Below are 20,928 nucleotides of genomic sequence, written 5' to 3' on the forward strand. Positions count from 1 at the left end.
TGTAACCCACTCCTTTTTTATATAATTGTCAAGTATGTGACAAGGTAGAAAGAACAACCTTACAAAAAGCAAAACATGGTATAAATGTTAGTTGAGAGATAACATTGCAGCTATTGCTAATGCTTCATTCCAGGGTGTCTTTGGTCATTTTCTTTACAGTGGAGTAGCACCTGACTAAGAAAGTCACAGGACAGGCAGGCTTGTGTGAAACCAATCTGGAGATAGAACAAATACTATGTGGGAAATCTGAAGGACAGAAAACAGTCTTATGTGAAATTTCACACTGCCTTCTTACAAAAACTGAATTCTATGCCTCTAGTGGGTTGGATGTAAGCCTAGCTAAATGGAGTTCCTGCAGGGGCCTTCTTAATAAATCAAATACTTCCATGACATCCAGTTTTATAAGCAAACTGAAATCTCTTACCAACTACTGATTAGTCCATTGGTATACAAGAGTGCTCCAAATTTTCTTTAAATGAATAAATACACACACTTATTAAGATCAGTTTGTTCTTGCCCTTTTCTACTCTAATCTGAAGGGCATGAAAAACAAACTAAATTTGTCTTTGGAAGTATATTTATAGGGGTAGCCAGTAATATATAGTACACAGATGGGATGATGCTTGCAAGCTGCCCCAGAGATCTCAGATGCTTAAGTAGGAGCATATAATTAACTATAAAAAGTTCAAGGGCTTTGAACTTTTGGGTAAGACATTTCATTACCTATAGGAAACTGACCCAGAATACTTATCAATGCATGTAGAAGTATAAGTACATATAATATATATGCATTCGATGCTGGAATGCAGCCTTTGAGAAAAACTAAAGTATTATTAATAGGATGGAAACATGTTGTCCTGATTACCGTTCATTTAGGCTTCTGATTGCAGTCATTTCCTCCTGTTACTATAGTCTGCAAGATCTGATCTCGTTATTCAACCATGAAATGGTAACAAATGATCTGTAAATTAACATTATAATGTCACAATTAAGTGAACCCAAACTGAAGTGCCAGCAGTCACCTGTGAAGCAATATGTCATTTTCAGAAGCTGACAGTGTAATTCTATACATGTCTGCCTAGAATAAGAGTGGGCTTCATATACCCCCTGCTGCCCCTGCAGTGCCAAAGAAAATTTTTTAAAAAACACAATATGGGTCACATTTAGCTTCAAGGCAAGCTAAATTTGACATGTCCAGTACTCTGTCATGCCCTATTTGTAAAAATGAAATGGATGGACAGGAGAGAGGAGGACATTTCATTTCAGGAAAAAAGCTCAACCAACAAGACTTGGTGGGGGCAGCCAGAGGGGAGGGCCCTATGGGGAAAAAAGTCACTAATCCAGGGGATTGGATGCAGCTAATCACCAGGGCCCCTGTGCCTTTATCTCAGCAAAGGCCCGTGGAGGGCAGATGGCCTCCCAGACTCCAGATGGCAATGCTGTGCTCCAGTCTTCACAGGCCACTGTCTTAACACTGCCTCTGCTTAGAAGTAAGGGCCATTTCATTTAGCAGAGTTTACGTGGTTAAGTAGGTTTAGGATTGCAATCCAAGTTTCTTTTTCCAAGAGTTAGCTTACAGTAGACATACAGTCATTGTATACAGTTACATTAAACACACTTAAGAGGGAGCAAAGCTCAGTAAGATACAGAATTACTTCTAGTAGGCAATATATTTCTGCTCTCATGCTATAAGAGTTTTAGTTGGTCAGTTAGATATTTGCATTTCATTGATACCCTGCCTTGTTAACTCTTGCAAGGAAATCAACTGACATGATCCTTCACTCCATTTTATCCTCCCAACAAACCTGTGAGGTCAATTAGGCTAAGAGTCTGTGATTTGCCCAAAGTCATCCAGAGAGCTTCATGATAAGTGGGAACTAAAACCCAGATCTCCTAAGTCCCAGTCCAGCATTCTAACCACTTCTCCACACTGGAAGAAAAAAGGGCAGCTCTGTGTAGAAGTGAAGAGAAGCAGTTATTGCTTTTTTGTTGATGGTGGTTAGAAATTCTGTTTAACATAAAATAGATACATGCAAATATGCAAGCAATTCCTGACACAAAATAGCAAGAAAAAGGAGTGTTGTACATTCAGTTTTATGGTAGACTTAGTAGCTTAGTAACTTTTGCAGCCAAGAAATTAAAAGATGCTTGCTCCTTGGGAGGAAAGCTATGGTAAATCTAGACAGCATACTAAAAAGCAGAGACATCACCCTGCCAACACAAGTGTGTATGACCAAGGCTATGGTTTTCCCAGTTGCAATGTATGGCTGTGAAAGTTGTACCATAAGGAAGGCTGAGCACCGAATAATTGAGGCCTTTGAATTGTGGTGCTAGAGAAGACTCCTGCAAGTCCCTTGGACTGCAAGGCGATCAAACCAATCAGTCCTAGAGGAGATCAACCCTGACTGCTCCTTAGAAAGCCAGATACTAAAAATGAAATTCAAATACTTTGGACACCTCATGAGAAGGAAGGACTCCCTGGAGAAGAGCCTAATGCTAGAACAATTGACGGAAAAAGAAGAGGATGGCAGAGAATGAGGTAGCTAGATGGAGTCACTGAAGCAGTTGGTGTGAGCTTAAGTGGACTCCGGGGGATGGTGGAGGACAGGAAGGCCTGGGGGAATGTTGTCCATGGGGTCACGATGGGTCAGACATGACTTCGCGACTAACAACAAAAACAACTTTTCCAGGTCCTTCTTTGTTACTTTGTTTAATAAGCATTAAAATGTTTTTTTTTAATCAAGTGTCTATAACTCAGTGCACAAACAAAATGCACTAGATAGACCTTAGGTTTGATCAGGTAGACCTTTGGTTTGATCCATGATAGTTCTTCTTCCGAAACCTTGTGCCTTCCATACATGTTTGGACTACATCACCCAGAATTCCCAGTCAATGGCCCTGCTGGATGGGATTTCTGGGAGTTGTAGTCCAAATGCCTCTGAAGGCCAGCAGGTTGAGAAAGACTGGTATAAATAATGAAAGCATGACTCTCAAAATCTACATAAAGACCCATAGGGGAAAAGCTTTGGAACCTGCCCCATAAGCCTATGTTTAATTGGCTTTGATCAAGAACATCACATGGACATAAAGAAGCACTGGATGATCACAAATATGGATGACAGTGATTCTCATGACTGGTATGAGTGCTGTTGTTAACTATATTTATGGCCAAGTACTTTCAAGGAACACTGGGATACATCACACAGTTAGAGATTCTAGTGTGTGGAGTAGCCCTACGCAGCCTGAATTTAGATTATTATAATGATTTGTTCATCTAAACATATGACCCAAAAGCTGCAGCCAGGAGTCAGCAACCTTTGAGAGTCATGGGCATATTAGATGATTTGAGCACCTCCACAAAATTGTCACCATAGGTGATGAGAAAAAAGGAGCAACTTGCTCAGAAAACTGCATACAAGGTAGAGACAGAACCTGAGTCCCACCACACTAGCAGCTCATTTGACCTCACAGTTTCTAGCTCCAAGGGTATCCTTTTTACTGCAATTCCAGCTGCTAGTTAGAAAATCTGTTGTATTGGTTAAAAAGCATGTTTGGTAGGACACCCTGGCAGACAGCAGGAAAGTCTGCCTTTAAAAGTTCAGCTCTTAGCAATGCTGCTTATTGATCTTCTCTTTGGAAAACTTAGCAAGTTTATTTAGTCTGTACAGTAACCTGAGATACAGACTAATCCCGAGTTAAGATAGTCCTTTTCTTAAACTTGCTTATAAATTACTAAAATATCTCACTGGCAATACTCAAATGACAGAGGAATGGGGACTGCAGGGATGCCCTTAAACACTTCAGCAAGCTCTTACTTTGACTTTCTGCAATTATATAATGGTCTCCCATTACCTTTTAAAAATAGTAGCTGGGGGAGGGTCAGAAGAAAGAGGAAGGTGGTCAGGCACCCTCTTAATCCAAACACTGTCTACTTGTTTTTTTAATTGTATGGCACTACTGCAAAATATAGTGATAGGATGTACTTAGTAAAGCAACTAAGTTTTGCTTAGCCACCCTGCCACACTTAAAGAAATTGCAAGCCTAGATTAGCTACGTGTATATTTTTTTTCACATACAACCTACACCTAGTTGTCTTGCAGAAGCACAAGCAAAATGTTCTGATCCAGCCCTACCTTGCAAATGTCAGTGCTGACCATATTGTATCCAGTGTCACATACTGGTTACATGACATGACTGTGATGGGATTGTCTGCAAGTTCTAGGGGTTTCTTTGAAGAAAAGAAAAAACAATTCTTTCAAATGTGTTTTAAAAGCATTTTAGTCAATTAGTTATGCTTAAAAACTGTGGCAAACATATCAAATCTTTCTTTTCAGTGATCTTGCCAAAGCTAAAATCTGATAACCATGTTTTGTCATAGGAGTTCACTGATTTCAGAAAGCAGGCAATGAAGAGCAATGCAGATCCATACATATTTACTCAGATGTAAGTTCTTCTGTGTTCAGTTGGGTTTACTTCCCAGTAAATGTGTTTCTGATTGCAGTCTTAGATTTACAAAACTCTTTTTTAAAAGAGTGCTCAACTAGACAGTACATGGCAATCATGAGTAACAACCTCTAAATTTCTTTTTAATGAAAGCCACCATGGGAGGCTTCAGTTTGAAGCAGAGGATATGTGACAGGAGCTGTGACAGGAGCTGCTGAACCTCTGGCCATTTTTCTATGTTAGCCTTGCCCCAAAACTGCTTTCCCATCCTTGGGGGGAAAAGAAGGGTGTTTCCATGATATGGGTGGAAAGGTAGCTGAAGGGATGATCTTGAATGAAAGCATTCAACGAGGAATGATAGCTTCAGAGGAGGGAGCATTAACCAGGCCCTCTGCCACCCCTCAATTCCTTTCCTCTCAATCTCAGCATATGCTTTTCTTGCAACTGTATGAACTGATAATATTAAAATAGTGTTTTGATTTTCTAAGATGGTACGTGATCCCTGCCGCTAAACAAGCAAAAGATGGAATGTCTAGGAAGCAGCATTTCACTAACATCAGAACACAATGTCACACTTGTACACAAAATATCCTGGACAGTCACTGAATGTAGCAACTCAAAATAATGGAATTCTACACCTGCATTATGCATGCTTTGGAAAGACAGATTTTTTATATTTTTTTTTAAGTTCCTGGGTTGTTTGATTCCCCCCCCGCCCCACTCCCCACTGCTTTACCGGCCTGCTCTGTGTAATGCAAATGCCTTTATAATTCTGTAGTACTGGCATGCAGAGCACCAGTTCTGCTTGCTACCTCTGTACCTTGGTGAAAGAACTCATGAACCAGCCAGGTTTTGTGTTCACATGTAACAACTACCCATAGTTAAAACAAACCAGACTTTGCAATTCAATCACAAACCATGGGTTCCATTCCAGGATATAGAACTCATTATTCCAGGTTCACATGTAACATCAACCTACTGATTCAACAATCCATACTTTAGATTGTCAATATGTGAAGCAGATCAATGTGTCCTAGTAAATCAGAATCTTGCTAGTCTTACGACTTTGACACACTGACTGAACATTTATACTTAATAACATGTTCTTGGTTAAATGATCTTTTAAGTGGAAAAAGAGTAACTATGTCAATACTGTCATGCATCTTCTTCTTTTGACATCCCATTAGCCTAAGCAGCCTCTAGTGATATACCAATAGTGAAAGCTGGTACAAGAAGCTTTCTGGTGAAACCTATTCACTAGCTTAGGTTATTGCTGAATATCAGTAGCATAAGTGGAGCAACCATGTTAAGTACTGTCCAAAAAGGACTTACCACACTTTCCATTCCCAGCCAGTTTTTAAAATGGAATACAAAACATGCACAAACCACAGCATTAAAAATGCACCGAGAGTTATGCAATATGCTATTTCAGTTTACTTCTACTATAGAACTATATAATATGAGAGATACATATGCACTAGCTTGATGGAGTTTTCCACTATCTGTATGTAATGAGATGTGCATATAAGTATTTCAACTTTCAAGTCATGCAATTTTGTGCTGAAAAGTGTTACACATCCTTTAACAATGGATTTTGAGGCCTAAATGTATCTTTAACTGATACTTCACTACTGATGCATTTGGTTGTTTTGCAGAATTCTGTATATTTTGAAAAATCCGTAGCAAACTAGTTACAGAAAAATAATTCAGCCCAACACTACATGTAGTTAGCTTTGCAAACTGGCTTGCAACATATTATTCTGAAATTATGTTACCTTCTACATCAGCACAAGAAATCTTTGGTTTGTTTCAACTGCTTTGAAAGAGTTATTGTTTCACCAGTAATCCTCTTGAATGGCATTTTAAACATTTTTGTTGTTGTTGTTGCTGTTTCCAATAATGAAAGGTGATTTATCCCAGAAGTGGATGAAACAGGCAGCCTGGTGAAACTCATCCTTCATTTCACAGCTATCCAAACACCCAACATGAATTTGTTCTATATAAAAATTGATTCATGAATGCAGGAGGCCCACTGCAGCTGAAGCATGAACCGAGACCTCTTTGGTAAAGTCAGCAGTCTCTACCAGGTGATCTATAGGGAGGATTTCCCCCTGGCTGACCTAGCCTATGGGATCTCTGCCAAACATATCTTTTTTTTAATCTGGAAATAATTCTTAGAGTCATTACATGTGTTTAGAATTGCTTTCTCAAATGTGGAATGTTATGTGTACATATAAACGTTAATTTCAGTTCAAAATTAAAAGATCCCAAGTGTTGCATAAGCAACATATAAACTCTTTGCTAGATATTTCTGACATTCTTAGTGCAGTCCTGTGAATGTTGGCCATCTTTTATGTAGCCACACACTTCAAACCATATGCACACACTGCTCAAGCCCAACTGGTTACAGTGATAACAGTGTACCCAGTGTCCAACAGCTTTTTGTGTGCAACTGATGGCAGAGTGTCACAAAAGGGGTCATCCTCAGCATTATTTTTTTGTGCAAATCCCCCCCCCAAATAATTAAGAAATGACAGTGCACACCAATTGTGCAATAAAACATTCACTTGGAAAGGCCCCAAGACTGCTACCAAATGTCAATGATACGATGCAGGTGGCATTCCTAGGCCACATGTTTTGAATACTTCCCATAATCTGGGTACCAGATCATAGCTGTAGAACAATCCACTGCTTCCCATATCCTATTACAAAAAGCAAGGCTGGTTCTGGAACAGGACATAGAAATGTTTTAATAAAGAAGATTGTCTAAAGTTAAACATGCTTTTCCATTGAGCAGAAAGAAAATGAAACTACACTATTAATTTCTAGCTCTTCTGCAGAAGAATCAGAATAAAGCACTACCTCTCACTTTATTTTTGGAAACTTAAAAAAAATCTCTCAGACAAACATAAGTTTTGATTGGGAAACTTACACTAACTTACCAGTTAAAAGAAATCCAGGATGAGCCATTTTAAGGATAGTCATTTTATGAATGTTTGCATATTCTACTCTTCAGATCTTCAAAGTAACCATTTAATATGCTGAATAGCAACAATTCCATGGATAGTTGTATTCTCACCCAGGAATTAACAACACTTACAAATAAATAAAAAGGTCTTTCTTCTGTTTACCAACCTAAATATTGTAGGAAGGCTCAAAACATAGTGGATATTTTGTGAAAACAGTCTGCAGATCTTCACAAGCAAGGCCATGAGATTCTTTAATTCCATAAATGCATATTTCAGTTGACATATATGGGCACTCTTGGCTCTGGGCATGAGCCAAGAGAGAAAGAGAGACCACTTTTCATTGAAACCATATGGAGCAACTAACATAGAAACCAACAAAATTCTTCCATTTATTCTCTGGAACTACAGCCTTCAGGGAAATCCTGTTAGTATAATAAAAAGGCAAATATTGAGCAAGGGCTTCATTATGTTAATACTTTGAAACATCATAAGTGGGAGGTGAGTAAACTCAGACACAAATACCAAGAAGAATGTTCTTTGTTGAACTGCATTAATTGTGGTTCCTCATCCTTCTTCCCCACCCTGTCAGGGCAAGATTCTATGTGACCAAATACATTTGGAAACTCAGATATGGCTGTGTAGAAATCAATCAATCTAGAATTATTCAGCATCATATGGCTACATTTAAGGGCCTGCAAAATACTACTCAGCTGAATTAAAGAAGCACATGTTGCATAATCCAAAGCAAGTTTAATAAATATGTTACTCTAAGTTCAAGGGGGTTTCCTGTCTGCTACATGTGTTTGGGACTGCTGATGGAATCTAATTTTTTGGAGGGGCAGAAGGAGGATTTTTCTTAATGATTAGCAAGAACCACACATTTGTTGTGTGATAAATTAACTCTGTATGGACTCCTTGTAACACCGTGTGTGTGAGTGAAACATTTGGCATCCTTATTTTATTTCCCCACTTCTAGAGTTTGGATTTGTGCCCCTCTGGAAATGTTCTCTTAAAACTTTGGGCTCCCTTATTCACATCATTGGTGCATATGCATGATTCCTCTTTAAAAGTTTATTCCAAACCATATGGCTCAACTTAAGCTGCTTTGGTTATGGCATGCCAGTTTTCCTAATCTACAATACACATGGGGGGATGTGGTGAACAATATGATTGACCACATTTTTCTTTCTTGCCTAATCTAATGAATCAGATACCTATTTCAGCTGGATGCATGCATGGATATAGAAGGCCAATAAAAAGGGTACTTTTCTGCTTTGCTCATCACTCCTTTCCATTCCATCCCAACTTGACAGAAGTGTAACTGTAGTCATTTATTTCCAGAAGGTAGCTATGTCAGTGTGCTGCAGCATAAGTTAAAAATAAATAACCTATTTTGTGCATCAGATGACGTGGACAGTGCCTATGAAAATTTATGCAAGCAATGTGGTTGTTGTTAGGGCTCTTAATGATTCTGTTGTCATTTCTTCATTTATTTAGGATAAATTTACCTTAAGCATTGAAGTGAATGGACTTGACTTAAACTAACATTCTTGCACTCATAAAGTTCACAAAGAATCCAACTGCCTAAAAGAAAAGTATCTGTTGGGCAGCTCAACAATGGATTAAATGCAGAATTTATTTACTGCATTTCATGTAACACTCAATAGCCCAAGCTGTCTAGGCAGTCCACAACAATCAAAACTATAAAAACCAGTGTGATAAAATACCATGTAAAAGTCTAAAACTACAGTATAAGATAAAAAAAAACCTGCAGCAAAGATGATATTTAAAATACAGTAACAGATTTTAAACAGAAACTGAAAGACTAAAATACTTTGAAAAATAAAGGCTTCACTGGTACTGTTAAGAGCACAAAGTGGCACCAAGCAAGCCTCTCTGGGGAGCTCAAAAGGCCCTCTTCTAAAGGCTTTGTTGTTCCAGATATGATGGGAACAGAGGCTACCATGGTGGAACCAGGAAGCTGTGATGGTCAAGCAACAACAAACAGGAAACCAGAAGGTCCAGTAGGCTGGTAGAGGCTATAGCCACCAACCTTTCTCTACATTGCACTGGTTGCTGACCACCCTCTTAAGCTCTTTAGCAACTTCCTCCCTCCACATATGAACACACACCCAGTCCCACATACTTCAAGCATATAACCTCTGCTAAGTGACAAAGAATCAGGTGTAATACTGAACAGATGAACAGCCAATACAAAACCCTGAGCACTCTAGGCATGCAAAAATCCATTCCTGGCTTGGCCAATACAAGACATAGCAAAATTAATTCCAGGCTGTGTCAACCAACAGCCAATGGAAGTCCACAGAAAGTTTCAGATCACAGCGCAATCGTATACATGTCCATTCAAAAGTAAATCCAACTGATTTCAGCAGGTTTTACTCACAAATATCTCCACCTTGATATACCTGCCTGGTGCCCTAGAACCATGCTGAACTATCCTATGGATTTAAGGGGCATGGGATTGTGCCCTTGTCATCTTTCAATTTTATCTTGAAAGTTTTATCTTGAAAAACACCCAGTGTTTTAGCTAATGAGTGGTAGAGAAACATATAAATAAATGATTACCACACAAAAAGTGAAAGTGAATGGGTAAGTGGGAGTGAAAGCTGCTCAAGAACTTATATGAATGCAGCCATAGTGGAAAAAAAACTTTGTGTAATGAGCTGCTGCTGCTGCTTCTTTTTAAGATGTCAGTGATGAAGGGCTACCAGCATTATTTCAATGTATAAAGTTCACATGATGTTTTTCGTATATCCTGAAAGATCAAGGCTGTGAAAATCAGTTCAGACTTTATGTCTTCCATGTAGCATGGGACAGTCAGAATTCTGAAGCATGGCAAATTGTTCTATTCAAGTAATTTCGTGTGATATTAAAAATTATTCTTCCAAAATTGCTTCTGACATTTTCCAGAGTGTTGCCAAGCAGATATATCTGTTCCTGGTTTAGCTATGCCGAAAAGAATTTTCTTATAAGAAATTGCCATTGGGTACAGGGTACAACAGAAGGTTATACAATTACCTGCTGTTTTTAATATTTAAAAAATCTTAAGGAATTCAAACTTCATTTGTTAGATCTAACCTAGCTGGCACAGAAGCTTTTCCAGTCCTCGCAGAAACCAACTCATACTCACCAGTCAGTAGGAAACTGAGTTGCAGAAACACAGCTGATCAAAAGGGTCTGTAACAGCAGGATACCCTAGACTGTTTGGTTTTAATGTATGGAACCTTGGTGTTGCAAGGAGTTTTCCTAAATACTGCATGAAGATCTTTCCAAAGTTACGATCATGTCCTTCTAAATACTTAACCATTTTCCTGTTAATGTCCTCCCACACTTGAGATGGTTTTTTAGCACACCTGAGTACTTAGCCACCTCCTGTGAATAACAGGGAACAATTTTATTCTGCCTCTCCACCCATCCACACCGCCACCCATAGTTATTGCTGCTGCTTCCCTACTGTTTTCCCAATGGTTTCATTTACTGTATCTACTTAGCTGCCTCAACTCATGTCTTTTAGTAATCTTCCTTCAATAAGGGCACCATCCTATACATGTTCAGACAGAAAGATGTCCTATAGCTCCCAGCATTCAACCAATCATGTATGTTCAGACATTGAAAGCACCCCAGTTCCCAGCATACTCCTCCAAGCAGAGCTGCTGTAAAGATGGTGTCAACCATAGTCTGTCTTTGGACTAAACATGGTATTATACCTTTAGACTCTTTGGAGTGGAGGAGAGATCTGGGAGCCACCATTTAACTTCACACACTGGTCCAGGGTTAACTACTTTCTGTATAACTGTTTGAATCTCCCATTGGTAATCTCACCAGATCCTGAGGACATGGGCCAGCAATGAGCATTTTGCTGAGGGATTCCCCCTCAGAATTAGACCAGAATTTTCCTAGCTTATCTAAGAAGCAAACATAGACAAACCATTCAAACATGGTTCAATCATGCCCACCAATCAGGCCCACAGCATTCCAGAAAGAAATGGAATTCCCCAGGAATAAAGAAAGTAGATCATATGCCTCAGGTTAGGAGGCAGAACCAAAGTGTAGGCCACAGAACCTGTCTTGTGCCCCTTAAAACAGACTGCTGCCTTCAGGTGGGATGGAAGAAGTTGCCTGTCCCATTGTCAAAGGAAGATCCAACAGCCCTTCCAGTTGCTTTGTGATTATGGAAAACAGCATCATCTTGCCTTCACCTCAAGCAGCAAAATATCAAAGGCCAGCCTTAGGCATTCGTGGAAATATTATGAGAAGAAGCCATAATTCAGTGATAGTGCTTACACTCTGCATACAGACAGTCCTGGGTTCCATCCCGATTATCTCTAGGCAGCGATAGGCATAAATACTGCTTCAAACCCCAAGAGGCTGCTGCTAGTCAGATCTGACCCTGCTGGACTGGGTGGAACAAGCATCTAATTTTATAGAATGCAGTTTCCTATATTTTTCACATAAGTATTGCTTCTCTGTGGTCTCCTAACATAACATTACTTTAAAAATTATACTACTTTAAGAGAAACTTTATTTAACAAGATTTATATGCAGTTTTTGGCTCTGGATTTCTCTTATCTGAATGATGACATCTGTTGGGAAAATTTGGGTAAATCCTGTCTGAAAAGCATTACTCCTGTGTGCCTTTGCATTGTGGGATTAAATCTGACAATTTGTGGGATTCTGACAATTTGGCGACGAAGGTGGGATCCTGCGTTTTTGGCCCTTTATCCTGGGCAAGAGAGATGGTAAATTCAGCAGAAATTCTCTCCACTGGGGGAGCACAGATACTGGCCATCTCTTCTGTTTCACAGGCGGGTCAATGTAATTAGATCTGGTTTTGAACCTCATTGCACGTGTGCTTTGGTTGTGGACTCCTAGGAAGCATGGGGATTTCAGAATCTCGGCTTACTACCCCATGGACACCTCTGCATCAAATTGCAGGGTGGTGTGAATGGCCATGGGTGGCACCTGAGGCATTGTCATGGAAGCAAGTGCTTGGTATTTTGATTTAAAACAGCATGGCCAAACCTAACTAATTTGGCCTCAGAGGGCTCATTTGATTGAAATTGGCTACACCTTTTGCAAAAGCATTTGGTGGAAATACACTCTAAGGAGATGGAATAAGTTTTGCTTTGGTCCAAGCTGGTGGAGGAAAAAAGCTAGCTAATATGGTACTGGTGCACCAGGAAAGATCTACACGTGTGAGTATATGTTTGCACTGGGGTTTGTGTAAAGTTTTATGTTCATTGTTTGTGAAAGTCTTGTGTTCATCGTTGCTGTCTGTGTTTTCTGTCTTGTCTATTTGTATTTTAAAGTGTTCCCCTTTCTGGGAGGTAAGCATAGTCCAGAGTGGATTTTGGGGGTTCCTCAGGAAATAGAAACTCCCCACACAGCCACACCAATCTGTCCTCTTCAGGGCATGGTTGAAAGCAAGGGCTTGGATGGGTGTTCTTGCCCCTGAGTTAAGAATGTGTGAACCTGGCTTTGATTGAGAAAGATTCATGAGGTCATTTGCCTGAGCCCAAACATGGCTGAGGCTGGCTGGGAAAAAGGTGATGATCAGGGAAAAGTGTGTGAGAGATTTTTTCCTTCTCCCATTCCTTCTATATGAGCTAGAACTGGGAAGTAAGGAAATGTGTGGCCCCTTGAATTGGGCTTGCCAACACAGGTCCTACCCAGTTTTCTGGACATCCTCAATAAGCTTATCCTGTGTGAAAGCCCTGTATGAAAGAGGGGTTATATAGAAACATTTTTATGCAGGTCCTTTCCTTGTCAGAAACTGGGAACACTGTTTTAATGTCTTTAATGTAAGTTTTTCTGCCTCTTCCATCTGCCTTACAGCCCTCCTAGGTAGGAAGATTTCTTTCTTGTTAGATTAAATAATTGTGTTTGAAATTCCAGGAGGGGATGCCGATGGGCAGATGAAAGATGGGGGAAAAAATTGTATATACTGTTGGGAATACTCAGTAGGAATCCTGAAAAGGATTCCCAGAGAGATAAAAGGGTTTTATATTACAGGAGCGTGCCAACAGCAGCACCAACTGCGCCCGGCAGCCTACGCCGGAGGAGGGCCGCCTCCTCGCTGTGTAAGACCGCGCCGCGCCGGAGGGGAGCCGCTGCCTTGCCGCGTAAGACCGCGCCACGCCGCCATCCACCGCCCACTTGGCTGCTCTGCCACGCCCCAGCACGTGTGGCAGGCGTGCTCCGGACGAGGCGGGGGACGCAGGGCTGGTGGCTACAAAGGGCGTTGGCCAAAGGGCGGGTGCCGCTGTTCGGGTGGCCGAGCAGGGGGCGGGGCTGGCCAGGGGCTTTCGCTTGGCAATAGTAGGCCCTCCTGCTGGGCTGTGAGTGAGGGTTTTTTTTTTTTTTAGTAGTATTTTAAATCTTTTTATGGAGTCGTCCCTGGCCATGCTGCCGCTTATGTTTCCTGGGGAGCGCACGGGTGCCGCCATTGAGGTGGTTATGGGCAAGGGACATAACAGCGGTGGGAGCTTAACGTGTCCGCATAGAAGAAGGAGGGACAGATGGCTGACACCTGTCCCTACTTCTGATTTTGCTCCCAGCCAGAGGGTGCCAGGGAGTCTCGTCAGTCGCCCCTCCGGCCTGACGGTGCTGTTGCTTAATGCCAGGTCGGTCAATAACAAATCTGCCCTCATCCAGGACCTGATTGTGGATGAGGGGGCCAACCTGGTCTGCATAACGGAGACCTGGGCAGGAGAGGGGGGAGATGTTGCCCTCTCCCAAGTGTGCCCGCCCGGGTATCTGGTCCAGCACTGCTCACGGCCGGAGGGGAGGGGAGGGGGGGTTGCTTTGGTTTACCGAGCCTCCATCTATCTCACGGGACTTCCGGTCCCTTCGAGACCAGGGCTGGAGTGTCTCTACTTGGTGTTGGGCGACCAAGACAGACTGGGGATTCTGTTGGTGTACCGTGCACCCTTCTGCCCAACAGTCTCCCTGCCTGAGCTGACGGAGACTGTCTCAGACCTGGTGTTGAGGACCCCCAGGATGTTGGTCCTGGGGGACTTCAATCTCCATGCCGAGGCTAGTCTGACTGGGGCAGCTCAGGACTTCATGGCCTCCATGACGGCCATGGGGCTGTCTCAACATGTCACCGGCCCGACCCATGAACGGGGACACACTCTGGACCTGGTTTTCTCAACGGGGCAGGAAGAGGGTGGTCTGAGGGTGAGTAATTTATGCTTGACTCCCCTGTCATGGTCAGATCACTTCCTGGTGAGATTTATGCTCGAGAGCGACTTCTCCCTCTGTAAGGGTGCGGACCCGATTATGTGGGTCTGCCCCCGGAGCCGGATGGATCCAGAAGGATTCCTGAAGGCCCTGGGGGAGTTTCCGGCTGACAAGACGGGTGCTCCTGTCAAGGCTCTGGTCGAACTGTGGAATGGGGAGATGACCAGGGCTGTAGACACGATCGCTCCTAAGCGTCCTCTCCCACAGGGCAGAGCCCGCTCTTCCCCTTGGTATACTCCTCAATTGAGGGCGATGAAGCAGGTTGGGAGACGACTAGAGCGTAGGTGGAGGAAATCACGAGATGAATCTGACCGAACACACTTAAGAGCCCACTATCGGGCCTATGCTGTGGCGGTGAGGGCGGCAAAAAAGAGATTCTTTTCCGCTTCCATTGCCTCCTCACAATGCCGTCCGGCGGAGCTCTTTCGAGTGGTGCAAGGCCTGGTTCGTCCAGGTCCAAAGAAAGACCTGATTCCACCCTCAAAGGCCCGCTGTGACGACTTTGCCAGGCATTTCAGGCAGAAAATCGCTCAGATTCGTCACGAGCTGGACACCACAATTGATTCAGAGGTTTCAAAGGAGACACCAACGCTGCCATCTGGTCCAGATTTATTGGATGAATTTCAGTTACTGCGGCCCGATGACGTGGACAAGGTGCTTGGGCGAGTACGTCCAACCACTTGCCTTTTGGACCCTTGCCCGTCTTGGTTAATAAATGATTCCAAGCACGGGATTGGAACCTGGATCTTGGAAGTGGTTAACGCTTCTCTGAGGGAGGGTCGGGTGCCTGCCCCTTTAAAGGAGGCGGTAGTCCGACCGGTCCTGAAGAAGGCGTCACTGGATCCAGAGATGGCCACTAATTATAGACCAGTGGCCAACATCCCGTTTCTGGGCAAGGTGTTAGAATGAGTGGTGGCGGGACAACTCCAAGCACTCTTGGATGAAACTGATTATCTGGACCCATTGCAGTCCGGCTTCAGACCCGGGTACGGTACTGAATCTGCCTTGGTCGCCCTGTACGATGACCTGTGCAGGGAGAAGGACAGGGGGAGTGCGTCCCTGTTGGTTCTTCTGGACCTCTCAGCGGCTTTCGATACCATCGACCATGGTATCCTTCTGGATAGGCTTGCGGGATTGGGGGTCGGAGGCACTGCTTTGCAGTGGTTCCGCTCCTATCTCAACGGCCGGTTCCAGAAGGTGGTGCTGGGGGACTATGGCTCTGCGCCATGGCAGCTATGCCATGGAGTACCGCAGGGGTCCATTTTGTCCCCTTTGCTGTTGAACATATACATGAAACCACTGGGAGAGGTCATCAGGAGGTGTGGGCTGCGGAACCATCAGTACGCTGATGATACCCAGCTCTACCTCTCGTTTTCCACCAATCAAGGTGAGGCAGTGGCTGTGCTGAACCGGTGCCTGGCCGAGGTAATGGGCTGGATGAGGGCCAATAAACTGAAGCTCAATCCAGACAAGACGGAGGTCCTGTTGGTTGGCGGATCGGGCTTCGGAGAGGGTGAATTGAACCTTGTCCTGAACGGGGTTGCACTCCCTCTTAGGGACAAGGTCCGCAGCTTGGGAGTGCTCCTCAACCCAGAGCTTTCACTGGAAGCTCAGGTAACAGCAGTGGCGAGGAGCGCTTTCCTCCAGCTTCAGCTAATTCATCAGCTGCGCCCCTATCTGGAGAATGACTGCCTTGCGACAGTGACACATGCGTTGGTGACTTCCCGTCTGGACTTCTGTAACGCGCTCTACGTGGGGCTACCCTTGAAGACGGTCCGGATACTTCAATTGGTCCAAAATAGAGCTGCCAGGCTGCTGACGGGGACTGGACGTTATGTTCACATGACTCCAGTTCTCCGTCAGCTTCACTGGCTTCCCATTGAAGTCCGGGCCCAATTCAAGGTGTTGGTAATGACCTATAAAGCCCTAAACGGCTTGGGTCCTGGTTACCTGAAGGAGCGCTTACATCCTTATATGCCCAGCCGCCCCCTGAGATCGGCGGGAGAGGCCCTTCTCCGGGAGTCCTCCATAGAAGAAGTTAGGAGGGTGGATACTTGGAGGAGGGCTTTCTCAGCGGTGGCGCCTAAGTTATGGAATGCGCTCCCCAGAGAGGTCCGCCTGGCGCCGTCGTTATTTGTTTTTCGGCGCCAGGTGAAGACCTTTTTATTTAAGCAGTATTTTCAATGTTAATATTATTGAATTTTATTTGGCCAGGGCGGCTTGTTTTATAGTGTATGTTTTATATTATATATTTGTATTTTATTGTATATATTTTAAAATGTTATTTTAATTTTTTGTTGTAAGCCGCCCCGAGGCTTCGGCGAATGGGGCGGCATAAAAATGTTTTAATAAATAAATAAATAAATAAAATATTGGGAACATATTGCTGGTAAAGTCTTGAAAATTTAAATTGTTGTGTTTAGCAATTAGCCTGAGCAGCAGCAGACTGGAATTCAACAGGGCAGAATGTAAAATCAGGGGAAGACAGATTGCAGCTAACTATTAACAAATATTTCTGCCAAACTGGCTGGTTTTTCTCCCCCTGTTGAACTTGCAGCTGTTTGGAATGTGAGGTTTGAGTGAAAGGCAAAAAGATTTTTATTCTGGCTGTTGTGTGTACACCATGTGAGAATGAGAGTGACAGGAATTCCTTGATTAAAGGGGTGAACGGTGCGTGAGAGAATTTTAAGAGTTTTGGTAAATGGTGATTTGGTACTTTTTCTACTGGAAAAAAATATGGGAAGAAATGTGTAACTTTTGGAGTAAAGACAAAAAAAAAAACCAAATGAAAAAAGGAATAGTCTACCTTGCTAAGAGCACTCCCATTATTTAAAGAGACAGTAACTGCAGCCTCTTCTCTGGGTTTGGTCTGGCCAACTGAGTTCAGGGGGGATTTGTGCTGGAAAATTTGGATTTCTTGACTCTGTGGGCTTGGCTATTCCACAGAGCCAAGAAAAGGGATGCTCTGGCAGGAAGGTACCATCACTTTGTGAGTACTGCAGAAGCAGCACACACACAAAGCCTCTGAGCATGTACAGAGTTCAAAGTACTTTGGGAAGTTTGAGTGGCTCTGCTTCCAGTCACAGGTTCTAAAAAGAAAGTCTTTGAGTAGCTAGAAAACTCTCAAAAGAAACCTTGATGTCTTAGGGAAAAAAAAGTTGTGTCACTGAGGCAAGGCATTTGAGGTCCTTTGAGTGTTCAAAGCTTGTATTTGCCTCAGGAAAAATTCTGCCTGGGAAGGTTTGGGTTAAAACAAAGACCCTGAAGCACTCTCAAGGGGGGGGGGGGGGGGGGTAGGAAGGGAATCCTTCCAAAAAGCAATGTTGTAAGCATGTGTCTTAATGATTTGTGTCAACCATCAATAGTTTTCCCTCTCCAATAACTTCCATTTTTCTATGCAACATGGATCTGGGTCTTGTGTGTGTGTGTGTGTGTGTGTGTGTGTGTGTGTGTGTGTGTGTGTAAGTTCTGAATTCTGAATATACCATCTTGTTTGCTATGTTACAACTGAAGGATAGGGAGGGAATGGATGAAACTCTGGGGCTGTGTATGTGTGCATGCATACGCATGCAATGGGAAGAATTTCTTTTCAAATCTATGAGGCTACTTTTCCCTTTGGAGTTCAACAAAAAGTTTTGTTTTTTTTTCCTTTTTTGCAATGTTGCCAAAGATAATAAGTGATAATGATTGTTACTGTTACTGTTATTGATGGTGCTAAAAGAAAAATTTCCCTTACAGTAGCCTAATGTTTGTTGGGGACTGAGCCCATTTGCCAGCCCAAGGATGTGGGCAGCTAAAATGGCAAGTTCTCAAAACTTCTTTCCATGAACATAAGCACTCATATGTTCATCTAATATTTGTGGTGCATTTTGCATCTATGTGGGAGAGTATCATCTCTGTAATGACAAATTGTGTAAAACTGTTCTCATTGTCCAGCAGAAAGCACTTTTCTCTTTAGCCTAGGCAAGCAACAGGTTTGTGCAACACCAGTTCAACAAAGGATTTCTTTTGTGTGCATTTTGGCATTGGTTGGATTGATTTCAGCAACCCAAACATTTTCTTCTTGAGACTGTGCTAAAGAGACTCAAAAAAAGGACATAGACTTTACATCTTGAGGTTTCTCTCCAAACTCATGTGGCTCTCTCTGCCACTGCCTACAACCAGTTTCTGTGAAGAAGTGTAAAAGCTTTTTTTTTTCCTCTTAATTAACCATTTTTTTCCCCTGAGCTGCACCTTTCCAGGAACCAAACAGCCATGCTGGCACCCCAAAAATGAAAAGAAAAAAGACTCCTTTTCTCTACAGCCCTGGAAGGAAAAGCTTTCCATGTCCCATGCTATGCCCTGGCTCCAGGAACTGCAGTGACTGATGGGAATTCATTCCTGTGTTCTGCCTTGCTCCATTGCATCATCCACAGGAAAAGAACTAACCAGGCAAACTGCGAGGTGCAAGTTCTACAGCTAAGAAGCTTGAGTGAAGCCTAGACAACGAAATCTCAAAGAATTCCCTAAAAGGGGAAGACAAATGACTGAACTGGACATCAGGCCATTGCCTCACCTCACACTGCTCCCACCTTGCAAACAAGTTTGCTGACCAGAAGGGATGGTGGCCTAAGACAGGATATTCATCATCTTGAGGGCCTCAGCCCAGATGAGGATGAAGTTCTTAAGGAACCAGGCCTCAAAATTGAGTGGCAAAACTTGGAAATAGGTGAGGGAGCAGGTGAGGATGAGAGCTGGCTGGCACTGAGTTCTTTGCAGCCAAAGGGGGGCCAAAATCAGCATGGAGTTTCCCAGGAGGACTAATAGCATTGGGGTTGCACATCATGTGTTTTGAACTTTCTTTTTCTTTTTCTTCCACTACTTTTCCAATTGTTTTCCATTTTTCCTACTCGTTGAACTCTCAGCAAATACACAAGTCTCCATTGTATGACATAACTTTCTCCTCACATTAGTTTGGTTTTGAGATGAAAGCTGTTTTATGGAAAAAAGCTTGGAACAGGATTTATCCAAACTGACTCACTTGTTTGTGTCACATAGCAAAGCTAGTGACAAAGGGGGGGTTGTTGGGAAAATTTGGGGAAATCCTGTCTGAAAAGCATTACTCCTGTGTGCCTTTGCATTGTGGGATCAAATCCTGTCTCCCTTCTCAAAACCAAGCTGTTTAAAATGGCATTCCCCCACTCCTTTCTCTCACCTTTAGCTGTAAGCTACAGGAGACAGGCCATTTTAACCCAAATATACATTGTAAATAGTCATTGTTGGAATTCAGTTTACAATAATCTTTTGATAGCCCAGAGGGCTTCATGTGCCCTGATCATGCAGAATGTTTAGAGTCAAGATAAGCTCAGACCCTTATCATGAATAGTTTTTAGTGGCTTGAATTTGCATGTCTGAGCAGACCTGGAGATGGGTTCAAGTTACTCAACTAAAGTGTCAATACAGGCAATTGGAAATATTTTAATCTCATTGTTACAGTGCGATTGACTGACATTTCTTTATCTGTTCTGCATGTGATGACCTCAGAATCTTATTGTAATCTCTGAGTTCTGTCATCAATTGCCCTATACCTGTAAATGCCCTGTAATGGTATTGAAGCTTTGCAGCGAGTTTATCTCTGCTGGCTCGGTAATGCATTATCGTGAGTCAACCGCGGGAACCTGGGATAGACAATAAAGACAGGGAGGTTCATAACGATTGATCTTTCCTACGACCCCGAGTTTTTTTTCCTCTTCCCAAATTGAGATTCCGGGATTCTGACACATCACAACAGCCTGCAGTTGTAGTTCCGGAGATCATCATATCCATGCACTTTCATTAAAAAGGTGTGAGGACGCAGCTTCCTCAAGAAGGCGGACTGGAGTGACAGGCAATGATCGACAAGACCGAATCGAATAATAAACCGTATCCACGAAGCCGATTGAATTTAACACAGTGCATCATTTCTAGCACATAAATGCAGATTTTCTTTATTGCAGCAGAAAAGGGGAGGGCTGCGCACGAGGCCTGCAGCGGAGCAATGCGAGCAGCAGCAGCCCGAAATCCCAAGCGATGGGGGAAAGGGGAGCTTTGCCGTCAGGTGACGAAGGAGACGCTCCGTGGCTATTGTGTGGTGGAGGAGGGGCGAGACGGGCTGGTCGGATAAAAGCCGCATTGTGCTGCCTAATTGGCTGTTAATTGGTGCTAAACGCTTCCCTTTCCCCGACTCGTCTCGGCTGGGGTAGGCCCTTGGCAGAGGAGGGGGGTGAGTTGCAGG

The 20,928-nt window shown here is 43.0% G+C and overlaps 1 protein-coding gene across 5 annotated transcripts in view; it reads left to right on the top strand.

The window, feature by feature from the left end:
* The window catches only part of PALLD (palladin, cytoskeletal associated protein), a 265,196-nt gene that overhangs the window by 56,694 nt on the left and 187,574 nt on the right, over nt 1-20,928 (top strand). The gene's annotated exons all lie outside the window — the stretch shown is intronic.

This window comes from Varanus komodoensis, unplaced genomic scaffold (assembly GCF_004798865.1).
Source record: "Varanus komodoensis strain SLA01 unplaced genomic scaffold, ASM479886v1 scaffold21, whole genome shotgun sequence".
Lineage (NCBI taxonomy): Eukaryota > Metazoa > Chordata > Lepidosauria > Squamata > Varanidae > Varanus > Varanus komodoensis.